The sequence below is a fragment of the Pongo abelii genome, chromosome 22, assembly GCF_028885655.2.
Source record: "Pongo abelii isolate AG06213 chromosome 22, NHGRI_mPonAbe1-v2.0_pri, whole genome shotgun sequence".
Taxonomy (NCBI): domain Eukaryota; kingdom Metazoa; phylum Chordata; class Mammalia; order Primates; family Hominidae; genus Pongo; species Pongo abelii.
Genome location: NC_072007.2, coordinates 41,234,083 through 41,254,519, shown reverse-complemented (window position 1 = coordinate 41,254,519; position 20,437 = coordinate 41,234,083). Strand labels below are relative to the sequence as shown.

The 20,437-nt window shown below is 40.3% G+C and overlaps 1 long non-coding RNA gene across 2 annotated transcripts in view; it reads left to right on the top strand.

The window, feature by feature from the left end:
- Window positions 1–19,573, top strand: part of LOC129052304 (uncharacterized) — a 133,666-nt gene extending 114,093 nt beyond the window's left edge. Inside the window, exon 4 of one of the 2 annotated variants that reach the window (XR_010138820.1) lies at window positions 19,161–19,573. This is a non-coding gene — a long non-coding RNA (uncharacterized LOC129052304). The remainder of the gene's footprint in view (window positions 1–19,160) is intronic. The other variant, XR_010138819.1, reaches the window with a different exon arrangement.
- The last annotated feature ends 864 nt before the right edge of the window (window positions 19,574–20,437 follow it).

Here is a 20,437-nt window from a genome sequence, read left to right as displayed (position 1 = left end):
GGATTGGAATGAAGCCCTGTACATTTTCAGCTGCTGTACAAAAGTTTCATCATAAAATTGAGCATCTATGCTGCGAATGAGGAATATTTTTGGTTATTATGAATAATCAAATCTCATAGTATATATATGATTTAGTTTAGCATATACTTCTAATGGACTTCATCACCATACTTTTCCTAGAACGCTTCAGAAGGAACAATCCTAAGTACTTGAGTTTTATCTTGTGATTTTCCTGAATCTGAATTTTTCCTTTCAGGATTCATCTGCACCTCCCTTCATTCATTGGAAAGTGAATGTTTCTAAAGTTTGCAATGCTCACACCAATCACCAATAAAATATGAGTTGGCCACTTTTCCTGTAAGGGCCAGATAGTAAATGTTTTCAGCTTTGTGAGCCATGAGGTCTCACAACTACTCAGTCTGCCTCATAGCACAAAAGCAGCCTCAGACACCATGTAAATGAATAAGCTTGTTGGGTTTCCAGTTATCTTTTATTATGGAAACTTACATTTCATATAATTTTCAGATATCATGCAATATTCTTCTTCTTTTAGTTTTTTCTTCTCAATCATTTAAAAATGTAAAAGCCACTCTTAGATCGCTGGTTGTACAAAAAGATAGTAGGCTGGATTTGACCTACTGGCAGCAGTTTGCTAAGCCTTGACCTAAAATCTTAGAAAGAAGGCAGGGAAAAAATGAGTGTGTGTTTATCATGAAACTGCTTTAATTTTTTTTTTTCTTTGAATGATCAAGAGGGAGATTGTTTGCATTGCTATAATGATAGCAGTAATAATAGTCAATATTGTATTTCTATAGCACTTTCTTTCTTTGTGCCTGCTACTTTTCAAAGTACCTTTACCTTGACTGACTCCCTTAATTCTCACAGTTAATCAATGAGATAAGAACCATGATTACCATGCCCATTTTACAGATAAGGAAACTGAAGCACAGAAACTCTAAATAATGTGCCCCAAATTCTTAGTGTTAGTAAAAATAGTAAGGCTGAGATGAGAACTCAGGCAGTCTAGTTCCAGCGTGTGCACACACAACTGTCATGCTAGTTTCCAACTTAATTTAGTCACACACCCGATGAAGCCCGCTGTGTGTCTTCCTGTTTGTATATTCTTCACAAGGTCTAAATAATTTAGTAGGCTGTTTTCATTGAGAAATCTGTCTGTGAAATAGTACTGGAAGTGAGAGGGATGGGAAAATGCTAAACAACGTTTTTTTCAAGTCAATACATATTTTTAGAAAATTCTTGAATAACCTAATTTTAGCAAGCAAATTGAAAATCACAGGAAGTCTTCTAAAACATTTCAAAAATGAAAATGAAAGTTTTATTTGCTTGATTAATTGACACTGGAGTTAGGAAAGACTTTAGGACTTTGTGTGTGTATTATTTGAATTAAAAATAAAAAATGCTATTGAAGTGGGGTTCATTGGGGGATGGTGTCATTATGGCTGTCCTTGGAGAACCCAGCAGGCCCCCAAGCAGTAGAGTGTTTCACTTTCAATTTAACTTGGAAGTCACTAAGTAATCAAACAAAGACTACAGGCCACAAGGAGAAAATTGGTCATCAAAAATTTCAAGTCTGTGAAGAATTTCTCAGATAAATCACCAATTGTTTCAAGTTTTTGAAACAAGCTGTATCTTTTGCGTATGAGTGTATATTTGTTGGTGGGGGGTAACTCATTCATTTCTGTGAGGAAGACAAGATATACTCTATAAAAGCTGGTTGGTTCTACTGAATTCTATCCGTACCTCTTTTGAGTTGATTACTATTTGGCAAAAATCCATTCCTTCTCCAGCATCTAATTACTTCACTAAAAATGATGATAATATTACCAGACTCACAGACTGATTGGAAAGGTTACATGAGATAATGTATGTGCATTGGAAATTGTGAAAGGATAATACGTGTATTAATCTCTTTTAATAAAGCCAGTGGAAAAGACAAATCTAGCTGTACCTCTCTGTTTAAATGTAAAAGAACTCTATTACTGCCTGTATCAGCAAATTCAGATAAGACGTTCACTATTTATATTTTCAGCAAGAGCTGGAAAGCAACTAATAGCGTAACTGCTATCAAAGATGGTTTCAGAGATCTGTGAAAATGGATATATTCGTTTTAATTTAAACTGAGGCATGCAGTGTCAGCATCGCCTCAGAAATGTCTTAGGGGATAGATTTTATTAAAATATTTGTTTTATATTCTTTCTAATGAGAAGCATTTTCCCAGCTTTGATCTAAACTTTTATTTTTTAAGATAAAAACTCATCTGTTCAAGTGAAAAATGTGTGTGGTGATATCTCTAGGAGGAGAGGCATGCTATTTGATAAAAACCTCAACACTTTTGGTAGTTCTTACAGGTTTAACTTCAAAAATAAATTGAAATTTTATCCTTCAGCTTCGTGTCCTTTAAAATTGCCAGTATTATTATTTTCAAGGTTAACCTTTATTTTTACTAGCCTACGCTGTTATTTTCTAAAAGTAAATTATTGGCTTTCTTTAAAATTACCTTATTTTTAATGGGATAAAATTGTCCTTATTTGCAGTTTCAAGATGGATGGAGTAGGCTGGGCATGGTGGCTCATGCCTGTAATCTTAGCACTTTGGGAGGCCGAGGTGGGTGGATTGCCTGAGCTCAAGAGTTTGAGACCAACCTGGATAACACGGTAAAACGCCGTCTCTACTAAAATACAAAAAATTAGCCAGGCTTGGTGGTGTGCGCCTGTAATCCCAGCTACTCTGGAGGCTGAGACAGGAGAATCACTTGAACCTGGGAGGTGGAGGTTGCAGTGAGCCAAGATTGCATCATTGCACTCCGGCCTGGGTGACAGAATAGACTCCATCTCAAAAAAAAAAAAAAAAAAAGATACATGGAGTAGACATGTGTCTTAGTCTGTTTTCTGTTATTATCACTGAATACCTGAGACTTGATAATTTATAAATAAATAATTTTATTTCTTACAGTTCTGGAGGCTGGGAAGTCCAAAGTCTAGGGCCAACATCTGGTGAGGACTTTCTTGCTGTTGGGGACTCTCTACAGAATCATGAGGTGGTGCCGGGAATTGATGGCAAGGAGGCACATGAGTGATGGCCAAACTGGTTTTTATAACAGACCCACTTTTATGATAGCAAACCTCGTCCCTTGATAATAATCCATTAATCAATTAATCCATTAATCCATAAGCGTATTCATCCATTCATGAAGGCAAAGCCCTCATGAGCCTGTCACCTTTTAAAGGGCCCACTTGTTAAGTCTGTTACATTGAGGATTAAGTTTCAACTTGAGTGTTGGAGGGGACAAACATTCAAACCGTAACAGCGTAAGTTTTGGGCTGTGTGTTACTTGGAAGTAAAGCTCTTTGGGGGCAAGGTCATGCTGTGTTAGATGTAAACACACACAGCAAAAGAGAAATGCCATCGAGGAGTGTCTTTGCTGCAAACCCTTAAATGGGGTTGTTCTTGCTTGCTTTGGAGACAAAATATGAACATTTATCAGTTATTCCAAAGACGACCAAACAGTTACTGCAAATGGATGTGGAAGAATCACATAGAATTTCATGTATAACTTTTGAGAACAAACTAAGTGGTCCTTGGAGTAACCTGGTACAAGGATGATTTGAGTAAGAAACAGCTCTTGAACACAGGCAAAAAAATCTCATTTTAATGAATTTGAGGGAGTTGGAAATAGCTTTGTTACATTCCAATTATATGTAATTGGAAATGTATGTGTGTTCAATATATACAGAGCACAGAGGTGGTGTTATTTACTTGATTTAGTTATCTAAATAAAGCAGGCATTTCGTTTCTATGTCCTGGTTTTGCTATTTTTTAAAAAACAGCACTTCTTTTATCATCTTCCTTTTATTCTGTATCATGTTGAGGTACTTGCCTTGGAGATATTCAATCCCTGACCCCTAGTTCTGGTAATTTCCTCTCTCTCATTCCTTTCCAACCTTCTTTACTCTTCTGAGATGCTAATATAACAAACCTGTAACAGTAGAAAGCACAATTCTGAACCATAGCAGTGTTTTCATTAAGCAGTTTGGCTGCTATGTGGACAGGGACTTGTGAGCACATCTGTTCTACAGGATTTTTCATTTAATATAATTTTCTGAAACCACACTGGCAAAGCACCATTATTATAAGCCATCCCCAAGGACATGGAAATAATTTTGCTAAACAGAACTCTAAGTTAAAATGCTATTTATAATTAGGAGATTCTACTTGGATTTATTAGCTGTCCCCTCCTCCCATATATGAAGGTCAGCTCTGAGCTAGTGTTATTTAGATGTGGATTTTGAGCAGTGTCCTCACCTAGTTATGGGGCTGGGGCTTCGTGGAGTCTGTTTCTTCTGAGTCATTTGACACATAATGGCAAGGCTGTTGGCCTTGGTTAGAAAGAAATTTGTGGAAGAACAAACATTATTTCTGGCCCTACTGAAATTGTATCTGTTAATCTCATTTAATAAGATTATGATAAACTGAGATTGCAAAAGGCAAGAGCATGAAGCTGTCAGCTCGGTATTTTTTCCATCAGTTTATTTTTATTTATTTTTGAGATGGAATCTCACTCTGTCACCCAGGCTGGAGTGTAGTGATGTGATCTCAGCTCACTGCAGCCTCTGCCTCCCATGTTCCAGTGATTCTCCTGCCTCAGCCTCCCAAGTAGCTGGGATTACAGGAGTCTACCACCATGCCTGGCTGATTTTTTGTATTTTTAGTAAAGATGAGGTTTCACCATGTTGGCCAGGCTGGTCTTGAAGTCCTAACTTCAAGTGTGATCAGCCTGCCTCGGCCTCCCCAAGTTTGGGATTACAGGCATGAGCCACTGCGCCCAGCCTCAACTAGTTTATTTGATTGGAGGGGTTAGTGTTATTAATTCCTTGAATCATATCTCTTGTTTCTTTTCCGAACTCTTGTAAAGTGTATCTTAGACTGAGGGCACAGCAAAGCTGTGTCTCTGACCCTTGCTTTCAGGTGAGTGACATGAAATGCGGACTGTAGTATTTTATGTCTGCCTGTAACTAGCTTCAGAAAGTTTTCTCATGAGAAGAAACCTGGCTGCAGGTGAGCAGTCCTTGAAGTCTTTAGGATGGATTTGAGGCATGTTCTCATTTTGGGGCAGTTCTATCTCCCTCTCCCTTCCAGGGGACATCTGGCAATGTCTGGAGACAATTCTGGTTGCTAGAACTTGGGGGTGGTGGTATACCCTGTGGGTCAAGGTCAGGGATGCTGCTAAACACCCTACGACACACAGGACAGCCCTCCACAACAAATAATAATTTGACCCAAAATGTAAGTAGAGCTGAGGTTGAGAAACCATGAGATTTAGATAAGAAGCTTGTTTGAACCTTAATAGTCCGAAGGCTGAATAATTATGCCAATCCACTCTACGAACTTTAATGCAGCTGTTCAAGAATGACCCATAGATATATATTTGTGGAGCCGTTCATGATGTATTAAGTGAATAAAAGCAACTCTCCAGTGATGATGATAATAATAATAATAATAATAAACAAATATTATTATTTATAGCCAACCTTCATTGAGAACATACTGTTGGTCAGGCATCGCACTAAGTGCTGTAGTTGTATCATCCAATGTCATTCTTCCAACTGTATGAAGTAAGCATTATTACTGGTCCTATTTTATAAATGAGGACACTGTGCATGGAAAAGTTAGATAAAGTTGCCTAAAATCGCATAGGTGGTAAGGTCTCACTATTTCTTTTTTTTTTTTTTCCTGAGACAGAGTCTTGCTCTGTCACACAGGCTGCAGTGCAGTGGCACGATCTAGGCTCACTGTAACCTCTGCCTCTGGGGTTCAAGCAGTTTTCCTGCCTCACCCTCCTGAGTTGCTGTGATTACAGGTGCGTGCCACCACACCTGGCTAATTTTTGTATTTTTAGTAGAGACGGGGTTTCACCATGTTGGCCAGGCTGGTCTTGAACTCCTGACCTCGTGATCCACCCACCTTGGCCTCCCAAAGTGCTGGGATTGTGTGCGTGAGCCACCACGCCCGGCCAGGTCTGAGTTTCTATACCTTGTCAGTATGCACGGAAACCATGATGTGATACTGGAGATTTTATAAAAAGCTATCGTCTCCCCCCAGCCCTTTTTTTTTTTTTTTTTTTTTTTGGTTGTTCTATGTCTTAACTCCACAACTCAAAAAATTACTTGATTAAAAAAAATTAAGTCCCATTTATTGACTTCCCACTATGACAAAGGTTTAACTCACACTACTATGATACCCTCTGATCACCTCCTTCCCCTACTTTTGTTGTTTTTTGTATTTTTTTTAATTTCTGTTGATCATCATTGTAACTTCAAATAAGGTAGTAAACCATTTTTTCCTTCCATACATTTTTATCACAATTTCCCTTTTTATACATTCTCTATCTTAATACCCCTGACTTTCTTCCTCCTTGTTCCTTCCTCTCTTCTCACTGTTGCCAGAATCTTTAACATTTATGTGGTTCTGCAAACATCGGCAACTCTTCTGAGGCTGTCCAGGAGTTGATGTGGAGAGTTGAAACCCGCTAGCTGTTGTTTACATAGCTGTGGTGATGGGTTATTGTTGGATCATGTAGGGGCCTAGGATTACATTTCCTTCACTCCAGGCCCAATGTCTCCAGACTTTAGCTCAGGAGGACAGTGAGGGTATGTGTGCCAGTGGATTCTGTTTTTCTGAATAAAGACCATTAGCGAATCCCCTGTTTGCAGCCCATTTCTTACTCCTGTTCACTCTGTGCCTAACATCTCTCCTGGATTCGAAATAACCCTTCTCCAGCCACCTCTCTAGTTGCTACATGGACCTAGTGGTTTTGAAAATTCTATATTTTATTTCTTTTTGTGAATATTTTGTTTTATGTGTTGACATTTTACTGCTTATTTTAATGGATAACAAAGAGCATATAAGACAGTCTAGACTGTAGCCTCCCAGAAGGGAGTTTGGATGTACTTTTTCCTTTGATTTATGAGTCTAGCATGGTCCCTTAGCACTTTGGAGAATCAGTTCCTGAGGGTCCCTTTGACCTTTGAAGACGGCTTCTGAGGAGAGCTGGCACCACACTTCTAAGATTGCTCTCTTGGCAACCATTAAATTAAAAGAATATTCCCTTAAGATAGTAACAACACTCTTCAGAACGTTCCCAGGTGAAGGAACATTTGGCTGTACATGAGAAGCCTGTGAAGTAGAAGCTTTGAGCCCACTGGGCATCAATTTGATATTGAATCAGTCTCGAGTTAACCTATGTCATAGGCTGAGAAGAGGAGGAAGTCACACCAAAAGAAGACTCCTTGGTCATCCTATCGCAAGTTTCACTCTCAAAAATAGACAAAGGGTCTGAAAATTTCTGTAAGGCTCTGGGGAAGGAGACGTGAGCGCTCATCTGTGCTGAAGAGGATGGCTGTAGTGGTGGGAGAGGGTTTAGATGGGCTGAGGAGAGGTCTCTATCCCTGCTCCTCCACCCCCCACATCTCAGTAATCCCCTGTAATGATGCATAGGTTCTGTAATGCCTTGCAGACATGTTTCCGGCTTCCTGCCTATTTTTGAGTTAAACTCGTGAAAGGATGACCTGAGGGATATCCTCTTAGTGTGGTTTCATCCACTTCTCAGTCCTTGCCATGGGTTAGAGACTGGTTCAGTGTCAGATTGATACCACAGTGAACTCCTGTGCACAATTCTCCTGACATCAGCCACCCTTGAATAAACTTGAGTGAATGAATTTGTTTTGTATCCTGAAAAAATTTTGAAAAGTTTTCTAGTATATAGGAATGATTTCCTCCTTACAGTGGGGAAACTGACTATGGCTCTCTCAAAACAGATCTTTAGAATAAAGTGGTGGTTTGCCTGATTTATTTATCTTGATAACAAGTAGAAAATGGTGCACTCTGCTTCCTGCCCCACCAAAAAAAGAGAAACAAAAAAATCAAACAAAAATCAAACACGATAGGATGGGTGCAGTGGTTCATGCCTGTAATCCCAGCACTTTTTGAGGTCGAGGGGGTGGATTATGAGGTCAGGAGTTTGAGACCAGCTTGGCCAACATGGTGAAACCCCATCTCTACTAAAAATACAAAAATTAGCTGGGCATGGTGGCATGCACGTGTAATCCCAGCTACTCGGGAGGCTGAGGCAGGAGAATTGCTTGAACAGGGAGGTGAAGGTTGCAGTGAGCTGAGATTGTGCCACTGCACTGCAGCCTGGGCAACACGGTGAGACCCTGTCTCAGGGAAAAAAAAAAAAGAAAAAAAATCAAACACAATAAAACAGAGAAAGTTGAAAATAGAACATGTGTGATGTGCTTTGACCATGCAGAGTTTGTGTGTTTTGTGAAGGAATCTGTGAGTCCTAGGGCAGCGGGGGAGGGGTTCTTTCTGACCTCAGGGAGGAGAGCCAGCTGCCATCTTGGGGGAGCTGGGAACTTTCCAGAAAGACTGACAAATACGCAGCTAAGGACAGTCTTGTTACACTGCACAATCTGACTCTGTGCTGAGTTATTGCTTAAAATGTGCACCTGGAACATCCTCCCATCCATGGAATTTTCCAGAGTGATACTCATGTACCAAACAATCTCATTTTACTTTCCTATCCCCATATTCTCTTTTCTGAAGCTGTGACCATTCAGGGGTGTTTTGAAACACCCTCTCCAGTCACTAAAAATCCTCTAGTGATAGGAGGATGGGGGGAAAAATGCAAAAAGCTCCTAACTTTTTAATCTTAGATTTTAACACCATCTGATTAAAAGACCCTTGACTTTTAAAAGCCATTTCTCCCATGTTTAAGGTTTGAACTCTTTTTCTTAGGCTCCTGGGAAAGGAATTTCAATAGCAGAGCAGAGCAGAGACACCCTAATCTCAGTGAACACTTGAAGGACAACTTATGGGCTTTCACTGAAATTGACTCCTTCTGATTCCACTTCTTGGTAAGATGTAGCGTGTCCCAAAGCAATAATTTCCTGACATGGCTGCACGCTGGAATGACGTGACATTTACAAAAGAAAAAAAAAACCCACATACACACACAAACACACATAAACCCACCAGAGTTGCACACCTACTGAATCAGAATCTCCAGCATGTGGGCCCAGGAATCTGCATACATTACAAACTCTCCAGATGATTCTGAGGTAGGCCACCTGTGCAGGTTATTGCAGATCTTAATACATGCATCCCTGCTGACAACTTCTTTATAAGCCTTCTCATATCTGGATACAATTTGATGAGCTTTTGAATTTTATTTACTTTAGTCATTGGGACTGGCCCATAATTTTCAGTGCAAAATGACAATGCAGGCTCCTTGTTGAAAACATTATTAAGAATTTTGGCCAGGCACAGTGGCTCACGCCTGTAATCCCAGCACTTTGGGAGGCCCAGGCGGGTGGATCACAAGGTCAGGAGTTTGAGACCAGCCCCACCAACATGGTGAAACCCTGTCTCTACTAAAAATACAAAAATTAGCCAGGCGTGGTGGCACGCAGATGTAATCCCAGCTACTCAGGAGGTTGAGGCAGGAGAATTGCTTGAACCTGGGAGGCGAAGGTTGCAGTGAGCCAAGATCGTGCCACTGCACTCTAGCCTGGGCGGGCAACAGAGCAAGACTCCATCTCAAAAAAAAAAAAAAAATTTCAAGATGGAGACAATAAAGCATTAAACCAAGTCCAGGGCCTGATGTTTCTGCACAGGCTGCATGCCTGTCTGTGAAACCAGCCCTGCTAATCGTCTATTAGCTGGTAATAAGAGACACAAAGTTTAGGATAACAACATTTCCAAATCTCAATTAGTAGGGAATCTGGAAGGTGAAGACTATATATCTATGGGCTATTTCTTGGAAGATAGGTCCCTGAGTGACAGAGGAAAGTATTTGGCCAAACCAGGCTGCTGTGCAGAGCTAGGTAGGTCTGTTCTGCAAAGCTCTAGAGGGCATCAGGCTATGTGATGTCACCTTCCTGTGTGTGCAGTGCGCTACCTGCACAACCATGTGTAGCACAGCTAGGTAAAGATAAATGTTGCTTGGAAACCTGGAAGACATGGCTGGAGAAAAATGCATGCATATCTCTGGTCAAGATTCAGAGGTATTGATTATTTAAGTAACAAGTCCTGCCAGGCATAGTGACATGCACCTATAGTACAAGCTACTTGAGAGTCTGAGGTAGGAGGATCATTTGAGCCCAGGAATTGGAGTTTAGCCTGGACAATGTAGGAAGGCCCCATCTCTAAAAAAAAAAAAATAACAAAACAACAACTAACAAAAAACTAAACAACAAAGTCTTACTTATTTACCTCTGTAGTAGATAATTAACTAAGACTTTGTGTAAAATGACTAATTCCCCTTCTAACTTGCTGTTTTAAGTCTGACCAGATGTTTAACAGAAGCCAAAAGTTATAGGAGTAGGGAGATTGAGATGGAGACAAGAGCTCCAATTTTTAAAGTAACTTTTTGAAATCCTAAGAATGCTCAGCACTGTGCTTGAGGTCTTCTGGTAAAGATTTCTTCACTAATAATACCAATTAACATTTGTATGATAGTTTCAGAAGTTTTTTCTAATACAGCAGCTCATTGAAATTTATCTGGATACAGTTTTGTCCTTATCTCCTTTTGATAGATGAATAATTGAGGCTCAGAGGGGTTAAGTGATGCCTTGAGGGGCTCTGTGCAAGCAGTTAGTAGAGTTGGGACAGGACCTGGGACCATCTGATGCCAGATTCCACTACTTTACTTTTTAGAGATTCTAGGTTTCTCCTCAGCAGGGGCACAGTTATCACATCCATCTTCAAATATCAGATCAATTGTAAGAAACTGGACAGGACCTGAGGATAAAAATTTCTTACATGAAAAGAGTTTAGATTCTGCTCAGAATGAAGATCTTAATTCTTGACAACTATGTTCTTCTATATTTATAATCCTCCTGGAAAAATCTTCTCAGATTATATACAAATGTAGTTTACTCAATGTTGTCACCAGTTTGAGCTGCTGTAACAAAATACGATAGACTCATGTGGCTTGAACCAACAGACTCTATTTCTCAAAGCTCTGGGGGCTGGAAAGTCCAAGATCAAGGTGCTGACAGATTTGATGTCTTGGGAGGGCTCTTTTTCTGGCTTGCAGATGGCCACCTTCTTGCTGTGTGCTTGCAAGGCCTTTCCTCAGTGTATGTACTTTGTCTTTCTCTTCTTATAAGGGGACTAATCTCATCATGAGAACCCTATCTTCATGACCTCATCTAAGCCTAATTGTCTTCCAAAGACCTCACCTCCAGAGGCCATCACATTTGAGGTTAGGACTTGACATGAATTTTGGGAGGACACAAATATTCAGCTCATAACACTAAATTTACAAAAAAGTGATTCCTTTAATTCAAAAATTGCCTCACCTATATCATTTTTGCTTACATTTACGGAGTGATAATTCTCTGCCAGATATATTTCTTAAGTACTTAATGTACACAATTCATCACTCTCCATGACAATGCTATGAAGTAATTATTATTATCATCCCCATTTTACTGGTGAGGGCATTGAGGCATTGCTCAAAATTACACATCTAGTAAGGGGTTGAATCAGGATTGGTACTCAGGCTATGGACTCTAGAGTTTGCTCTTAAACTCTGCCTGTTAGTCAAATCTTCCTTTTCCTTCCTTCCTTCCTTCCTTCCTTCCTTCCTTCCTTCCTTCCTTCCTTCCTTCCTTCCTTCCTCCCTTCCTTCCTTCCTCCCTTCTTCCCTTCCTCCCTCCCTCCCTTCCTTCCTTCCTTTCTCTTTCCTTTCCTTTTCTTTTTTTTTCTTTTCTTTTCTTTTTCCTTTCTTTTATTTTCTTTCTTTCTTCCTTTCTTTCCTTCTTTCTCTCTGTCTTTCCTTTTTTCAGGACTTTGTTGCCCAGGCTGGAGGGCAGTGGCAGGATCTTGGCTCACTGTAACCTCCCTCTTCCTTGCTCAAGTGACCCTCCCACCTCAGCCTCCCAGGTAGCTGGGACTATAGGCATGCACTACCACACCTGGCTAATTTTTGTATTTTTTGTTTGTTTGTTTGTTTGTTTGTGGAGATGGGGTTTTGCCATGTTGCCCAGACTGGTCTCAAACTTCTAGGCTCAAATGAGCTGTCTGCTTCAGCCTCCCAAAGTGCTGGGATTACAGGTGTGAGCCACTGCGCCCGGCCAGATGATTATTTCTTTACATCAATTTGCCAACTTGTTTTTCAATAAAGCAACCTGGTCTTTCTAACTACTATTTTGTTACTGACTGATGCTATGTTGCTGAATTTCTCTCCTCTCTATTGTGGTACTTGGAAGCTTGGGAGCTGAAATTTTAAGAATCCTTGGCCAGCTGGGTTTTGGTTTAGTTTCTACTAATGGGGTGGGAGGGAATTTATTCATGATTTGGAAGGTGTAGACCAAAACCAAAATTCTAAGCCCCCCAACTGACTGAATGGACCCCTTATCTCAGCCGAGAAGATAGCAATGAAACCTGAAAATCTAGTTCAGGCCGTGCTAGGAATGGTGGGTGAGACATGCTTCATTATTCTCTCCATCCTTTGGAATTCAGGCACAACTGACCAGCATTAACATTAAACCAGAGAGTTAAGAGTGACAAAACAGACTGTTTGTAGCAATAGAGTACCATATTCCAGCCTGATTCTAGGATAGCATCACATTAGGAGATAGCAAGCCCTGAAAGAAATGGAAGTATTTTACCCCAAAATACATTTTTTGATCTATTTTGAAATGTCCCTGCAAAACTGTGTCTTGTGGGAAAAATCTACATTCTGTAGAGAATCCCCTTCCCTTTCCAGGTATTTTCCTGATCCGGGAGAGATCTAACTAAGAGTCTAATGCCTTTTAAGGTTTGATAAAGAACATTTATCATCTGTTCTCTCTGAAGCCTGCTATTTGGAGGCTTCATCTACGTAACAAAACCTTGGCTTCCACCCCCAACTGCCACCTTATTCTAACCCCAAGCATTTCTTTCTGCTGACTTTAACTCTTTAGGCAAAACTTTACTCTTTCAGCCAATTGCCAATTAGGAAATCTTTGCATCCACTTATGACCTGGAAGCCTCCCCCTGCCCACTTCGAGATGGCCTACTTTTCCAGGCTGAATCAATGTAAAACTTACATGTATTGATTTACGTCTTTGCCTGTAACTTCTGTCTCCTTAAAATGTATAAAATCAAGCTGGAGCCCAACCACTTTAGGCACATGTTCTCAGGACCTCCTGAGGCTATGTCATGTGTCATGGTCTTCATATTTGGCTCAGAATAAATTTGTTCAAATATTTTACAGAGTTTGGCTTTTTCATCAACAAAGGAGAAAGGGAAGCATGGTCTGTGATTATACAACATGTGGAAGGTCATCTACTATGGACTAAATGTTTGTGTACGCCCTACATTCATATTTTGAAACTGTAATCCTCAATGTGATGGGGCTTTTGGAAGGTAATTAAGGTGGAGCCCTTATGATAAGATTAGATAAAAAGAGACAAGAGAAAGCTTGCTTCCTCTTGACCTGCATGCAGGAGAGACCGTGGGAGGACATAACCATGAAGGAGGCCCTCATCAAGAGCCTGACCATGCTGGCACCTTTGTCTCAGACTTCCAGCCTCCAGAACTATGAAAAATCCATGTTTGAGTCATCCAGTCTTTGTTAACTTACTATAGCAGCCTGGACTTACTAGGACACCAACACTTGCAAGATCCTTTAGGTATTCTCTTGCGTATCACCACCCTGGGGATCCACACATCAGTGGTTGTCAGTAGTGTTCTTCCAATTCCAGGTCTAGAGAATAGCAGCAATTTCTTGATTCTCTGAAAATGAATGGCATACTTGAGAGCTAGTAACAGTGTGGGCTGAGCTTGAGTCTTCCATGTCTTTCAGAGATTTGTAATCATTTAACTGTGTTAAATCACTTCCTACTTGGAATTTCCTAGAAGAGTTTCTGTGTTTTTGGCCAAAACACTAAATGATACAATTATACTTTGTTTTGTTTTTTTTCTCTTGAAAAATAGGCAATGTAATGACAAAGTAAAATATTTTGTGTCAATCTTTGCTTTCTCATTAGCTTTTGTAGATAGAAGTCATGTATGAACCAAGCTTTCAGTATAGAAGTTTTAAAGCATATATACTAATCTATTTTAGCATCATAGCTGATAAGGACAAATTTTAATTTTAAAGGGCAGAAAGTGGTGATTCTCAACTTTGGCTGTTGATTTAGAATCATCTCAGTAACTTTTGAAAATTATCTGTGCTTGGGTCTCACTCTATTGTAAATCAGAATTTCTGCTGGCTTAACCCTCATTCTTTTAAATTTAAAATTTAAATAATTTGGAATAGCTATTGGGTTCGTTGAATGTATGCACCCCTGCCACTTTATGTCCCATCTCAATCCCAGTGTGACTGTGCTGGTCTATACAATCACACAGCAGCAGAGTATGGAAATCATCTGGATGTCCATGCACTTCATTTCTGGAACTTGCTAAAGCAGCAGTTCTCAAACTTGCATGTGCATACATATCACCTGGAAATCTGATTAAAATTCAGATTCTGATGAAGTAGAACTGGGATAGGCATTGAGATTCTACATTTCCTAGGTGATTCCAATGCTGTTGGAATCTATAGAAAACTTCTAACCAATTTTTGCTTTTCTAGTCCTAGTGTTTTATTTCTCTTTTTCATCAACCCTGTCCTTCCTCCTCTCAGTTTGCCTCCACATGTTAACCTCTATTCTCCATCTAGTCTGTTTTATTAATCCATCTGTTTCAACTTATGATCTCAACAAATATTTTCACAACACACAAATTCTAGTGTAGTCCTCTGGTTCTGTGTAGCTCACCAGGCATAGCCATCACCTCACTGCATGGACACCTTGGACACTGTGTAACTCCCCTCTAGACCTGCCTCCCATCAAAGTTCTCTGGCAGTGGAGAGGGATTGTTTAGTCACAGCAGATGGGGATACAGATGCACTTCTTCATGCTAGAGATATTTTTGTACCTTTGTATCTACATCAATGTTATTGACCCTGGATGCACATTTAAAATCATCTGGGAAACTGAAAAAAAAATCACACCATATTCCATAAATATGTACAATTCTTATGGGTCAAATAAAAATAATAATAAAAGCTAAAAGCTAAAAATAAAGCCTTATATCCAGGAGCTACCACTAGAGATTCTGAAACAACTGGTCTAAGATGGGACTTGGGCATTGGTATTCTGACAACTGAATATCCATTTTATTGTGCACTCAGGGTTGAGAATCAATGATCCATACAAAAGCTTAAGAAGCTACTGAATATTTTGGTGTACTGAGAATGGGTCAATGAGCTATTGCTGTGTAACAGACAGTCACAAAATTCCACAGGAATAAGCATCTATTGTCCACTTTTGCACCTCAGGAGTGGCTGGGGAGCTCTGATGATCCTAATATGGTTGGCTGGGTTTGGCTTCCAGCCATGAGTTTAGTTTGTCTTGGATTCACGTGACTCTCATTTTTTAGGGACAAGCAGGGTATTCATGACAATGGTAGAACTGCAAGGGAAGAGAGTAGAAACATTTGATGTCTCCTAAGGCCTAGGCTTGGTACTGTTAGTCTTTCCCTTCTGCCCGTGTTCCACTGGCCAAAGTCAGTCATGTGGCCAAGCCCAGCATCACTGGGCTCTGCAATCTGACAGTACTTTTAAGCTACATTCCTTGGCCAGACCTCTCATGGTGGATGTTTTGAGCAGACTTAGAATTGAGAATTAGTATTTCATGCTGCATGAGTCTCCCAGACTTAACAAGACTGCAAGAAGATAATTACTGTTTCCTTCATTTAGTGAAATTGATAATTTAAAAATTATCTCCCAAATCACTAGCTTTCTATAACCATGTAATCACCCTCCTTTTTTTAAAAAAAAAAAAAAACCACTTTTGTTAGCTCTCTGTTGTGCAAAGCCCTACTGAATCCTGGAGCAAAGGGAAAAATTAGTAATATGAATCCTACTTTATAATATTTTGTTCATCATTAACTTTTTCTATTCATTGCTATATTTTCAAGTATTGAATTAAATTGTTATGTATTGATCCCTGAGTTTTCTGGTCTCCCTTTAGTTCTAGTTCTGCTCTTTATGAATGTGTGGCTAGGTGTGTTTGTGGCCTCCAAGGATCTGTCCTTGTTCCTAAGGATGCTGCTGGGTGTGCCCAGGAGCTTTCTTTTCTACTTCAGCTCTTTCCATAAACTGCCTTTCTAGAACAAAACTTAGAAGTCTGCATTTGCTGAGTAAATATGCTTATGTGACACAGCCTCCGTTGCTGTGTTGGGATGGGCCGGGACACCCTGCTTCATCTGCTACCAGGCTGACCTCCAGAAGTTCTGGTGGGAAGCCCGCCCCTACCTCCCAGCAGTCTCTGATCTCAGGATCTGGGGAACTCAGCAGTCAGCCGAAAGATTCTTCATCCATTCCTCCACAGGGCACCAGGGCATATGGTAGGTACAAATTAAACACAGTAGCAACCTAGATATCTAATTATTCCCTAAGGCAGATATGTAACTCAAGCATACTGATAACTCTGGGTTATAAACTTAAACCTTTTACTATTAATTTTGTAAAATGTACAGAGAGAAAAATGTACCATTTTAGTAACCTTAGAAAGGTGACTTTTGGATACATAGAGCCACGTGGGATAATGACACAGCATAGATTTTGGAGTCAGAAAGACAAGAGTATGTATCTTGGATTAACTAGGTGGTATATGTGTGACCGAGAACGTTTCTTAACCTCTCTGTGTCTCAGTTTAATAAGGGTAATGGCCTTTGTCTTTGAGGTGGAGGAACATGTATATAGCTCATGGCATATAATAGAGCTTAAAAGAAATAATAGTTAGGAGATACCCGAGATTTTGACCTGGAAAATATGTTGACTTCAGGTTCAGAGCTCTGTAACAGCATAACTCTTTAGATAGAAGACCTTTAAATTGTATTTTACCTTCACTTTGCTGCTTACATAGAATAATAGACTGGGCCTGCGTCATCTTTTCCTGATACACCAAGGCCATTAATAGGCACAGCTGTTTTCTGGGCTCTGCTGAAATGCAGAATGCCTCAGGACTTATTGATTCATGAAGGGCAGCTCGTCCTTGTATACCTCACTTGACGTGTCAGTGTGCTTATCTGCATTTTATGCTCTTTGGTCTTCTCCCTAGCTGTCACAAGTTTGCTGTCACTTGTCCTTGCTCTTGCTTGCCTCCTTTTACTTGCTAGTCCTGACTTGTGGTAGCCTTATAAACCAGATGTTAGCTTAATTAAACTGTGGGCACTAAAAAGTATTAATAGGCTGTAAGGACCAAGGGAATCCCTATGCGTAGTGCATGCATTTTGTGGCATCTCTCTTACAAAAGGATTGCTTCTTGGTGGCAACCTAAACAGACAAAGTTGCCAGGTGTCTGGATTTTCGATGGTGAGGTGCCATTATAAGAGTTCACATTGCTTTGAATGGTTGGAAAGGCTTAAATCTTTTCTCAACTAGGATCATGGCTGTATCCTGAGAGCCAGGACTTTGTTTTGTATGACTTGATCGCCTTCACAATGCCCAGCATATTCCATATTCCTAATAGTTGCTAAATAGTTCACGGCATTAAATTAGATTTAATGTAATTTGCTTGTCTAGAAGAAAGTAAATGTCTCCAAATCATATTAACAGAGGATCAAAAACAAAACATAAATTATTGAAGAGGACTTACTTTTCCCTTTGAAAAACTGTAAATGTAATTTAAGAGAAACTCTGTGGAATGTTGTTTGAGGGTATAGGGATGCCACCTCTTAACCATCGTGCTGTTAGTCTGTCAGTGACTGTATCCATTGGTGTGGAACTGCCCCCAGCACAGCAAATTTCAAATGAGAGAAACATGTAGACAGAAAGAGAAACAAATATCCTGGCCTTAAATTATTCCCGGTATGTGTAGGTTAGGGCAGATAAAAGTGAAATGAACTAGCTTGGAATTCAGGTGAAATTCTACTGCTGAGTATCCATCTAGAGAAACTCTTACTCCTAAAAAGGATACCTCCTTGTAATGTTCCCCAAATGGGAACCTAAGTGTGGATCAATGTTGGAATGGATAAATCATGGTATATTCATGCAGTGGAATGCTATATAGTTATAAAAATTAACAAACTACATACAACATGTTCAACTCATATACAATATGACTAACTTTAAAAATAAAACATTGGAAAATCACAGGATAGTGTGTGTCACTGGCTTGCACTTAGGTAAAGATGACAGACAGTCAAACTGAACAATATGCTGTTTGCAGTTGTACTCAATGGATAAAAACTATATTGAGAAGCACAGGGATTGTACTGGCCAGGGTAGCCTATGCTCTGCTGTGGTCACCAACAATCCCAAAACTTCAGTGGCTTGAAGTCATAGTTTCGTTTCTTTAGGATTTGAGCTGCGGAGCAGCTACCATCCAGAGCATGGCCAGAGGCAGACAGAAAAAGAGGATGTGGCAAAGCTCACATTGATTTTTTAAAAGCTTCAACCCAGTCGCTTCTGACCATGTTTCTTTTGCCAAAAAAGTGACATAACCAAGCGTAGTATCAGTGTGTCGGCAAGTGCAGTTCTACCAAGTGGCCAGAAGGAGAGAGCCAGAACAATCACGAACAAATCTAATATCCACCAAGGGAATGATGTACATAAAAGTCAGGATACCTTTAAGGGGCTGGAAAGGGAATGCAATTTGGGAGAGACATAGGGGGGTTTCTGAGGGATGTTAATTCTCTTTATCTGAGTGGTGAGTTTACAGGTTTGAGTATTCTTTAAACTGTCCATGTGTGTTTTCTTATACACCTTGTTTGTATGCTGTATTTTAAAATAAAATATAAAATAACTTTTTAGGATATACAGGTCATATATATGATAATATAGTTAGAGAAAATGCTTAGCAGGATTTTAGAGAGATTGTCAACTCTGGAGAGATGGAGGAGAGATTGGGAGAGATGAAAAGGAAAATTTCACATCTGTTTTATATCCTTCTGATTAAATTTCTTTCTTATAATGTATGTTGTTGGCTTACTCAATGAAAGATTAATTTAAAAAAATTCTTTTAAAAAATCAAGATACAGAGTAAAAAAGTAACCATGGGGTTCGGTGTGAAACATGTTTTTTTGTTCTCCAACTCCAGATTGAGACTGGCATTGGGAGATGAGGGGAGAAGGCATTGAAAGGGCATCTCAAATGGAGCCAGGAGCAGACAGCCCTCAAAGTGGGAAGCAGACAAAGGACCACGAGCCCCAATATCAGAAAGAGGCCTGCATGTGATTTGGCACCAGCCACCCTAGAGTGTGGAACTCGGAGGGACCATCACCAGGGTCGTTGTCCAGCAGCTGAGATACTCACAGGCCACAGGGAACAGAGGGTGAAGGATTTGGTCGATTTGTGTGGGGATAAGGGTCTGATCCTCCTCATGCCGTGGTTCGACTGAGCTGAACAAACCGGAAACTTCTCTAGGAACTGGGCTATACTATACATGTAATTAAAAGTTAATTATCTTAAAAAAAAAAGCATTAAATCTATCTTTGATCTTGGTGGTTGTATAAATCTGCTTTGGAGAGCCCTTCATTTGGACATTGAAATCTCAACCTCAAATGTGGAGAATGTGACATGAGAATTATTTTTTGAGGACGCATAAGGTTTATTTCAGAGAAATGGGGTGGAGTGTTCTAATCAAGAAAGCATAGAGACATAGATATGCATAATGGGGATGGCGAATTTACTTTGGATGACGTGGGGGGCTGGAAGGGAAGTAGAAGAATAAGACGACTTGGGTCTATGTTTTAGTTTCTTGTGACTGCTGTGATAACTTACTGCACACTGGATGGTTTATTTTCTCACAGTTCTAGAGGCCAGAAGTTCAACCTCAGTTTCCTTGGGCTGAAGTCAAGGTGTAGGCAGGGCTGTGCTCCCTCTGGAGGCTCTAGGGAAGGTTTAGTTTCTTGCCTCTTCCTGCTTCTGGTGCTCACCAGAGTTCCTTGACTTGTGCCCGCATCACTCCAATCTCTGCCTCTCTCTTCATACTGCCTTCTCCTCTGTGTGTCTATAATTGCCCTCTGCCTCTTTCTTGTAAGGTCACCCCCCTCTCTTTTTTTTTTTTTGAGGCAGAGTTTCTCTCTTGTTGCCTAGGCTGGAGTGCACTGGCGCCATCTCGGCTCACTGCAACCTCTGCCTCCCGGGTTCAAGCAAATCTCCTGCCTCAGCCTCCCAAGTAGCTGGAATTACAGGCATGCGCCAACAGGCCCAGCTAATTTTGTGTTTTTAGTAGAGACGGGGTTTCTCCATGTTGGTCAGGCTGGTCTTGAACACCCGATCTCAGGTGATCCACCCACCTCGGCCTCCCAAAATGCTGGGATTATAGGCATGAGCCACTGTGCCCTGCCGTAAGGACACTTTTGATTGCATTTA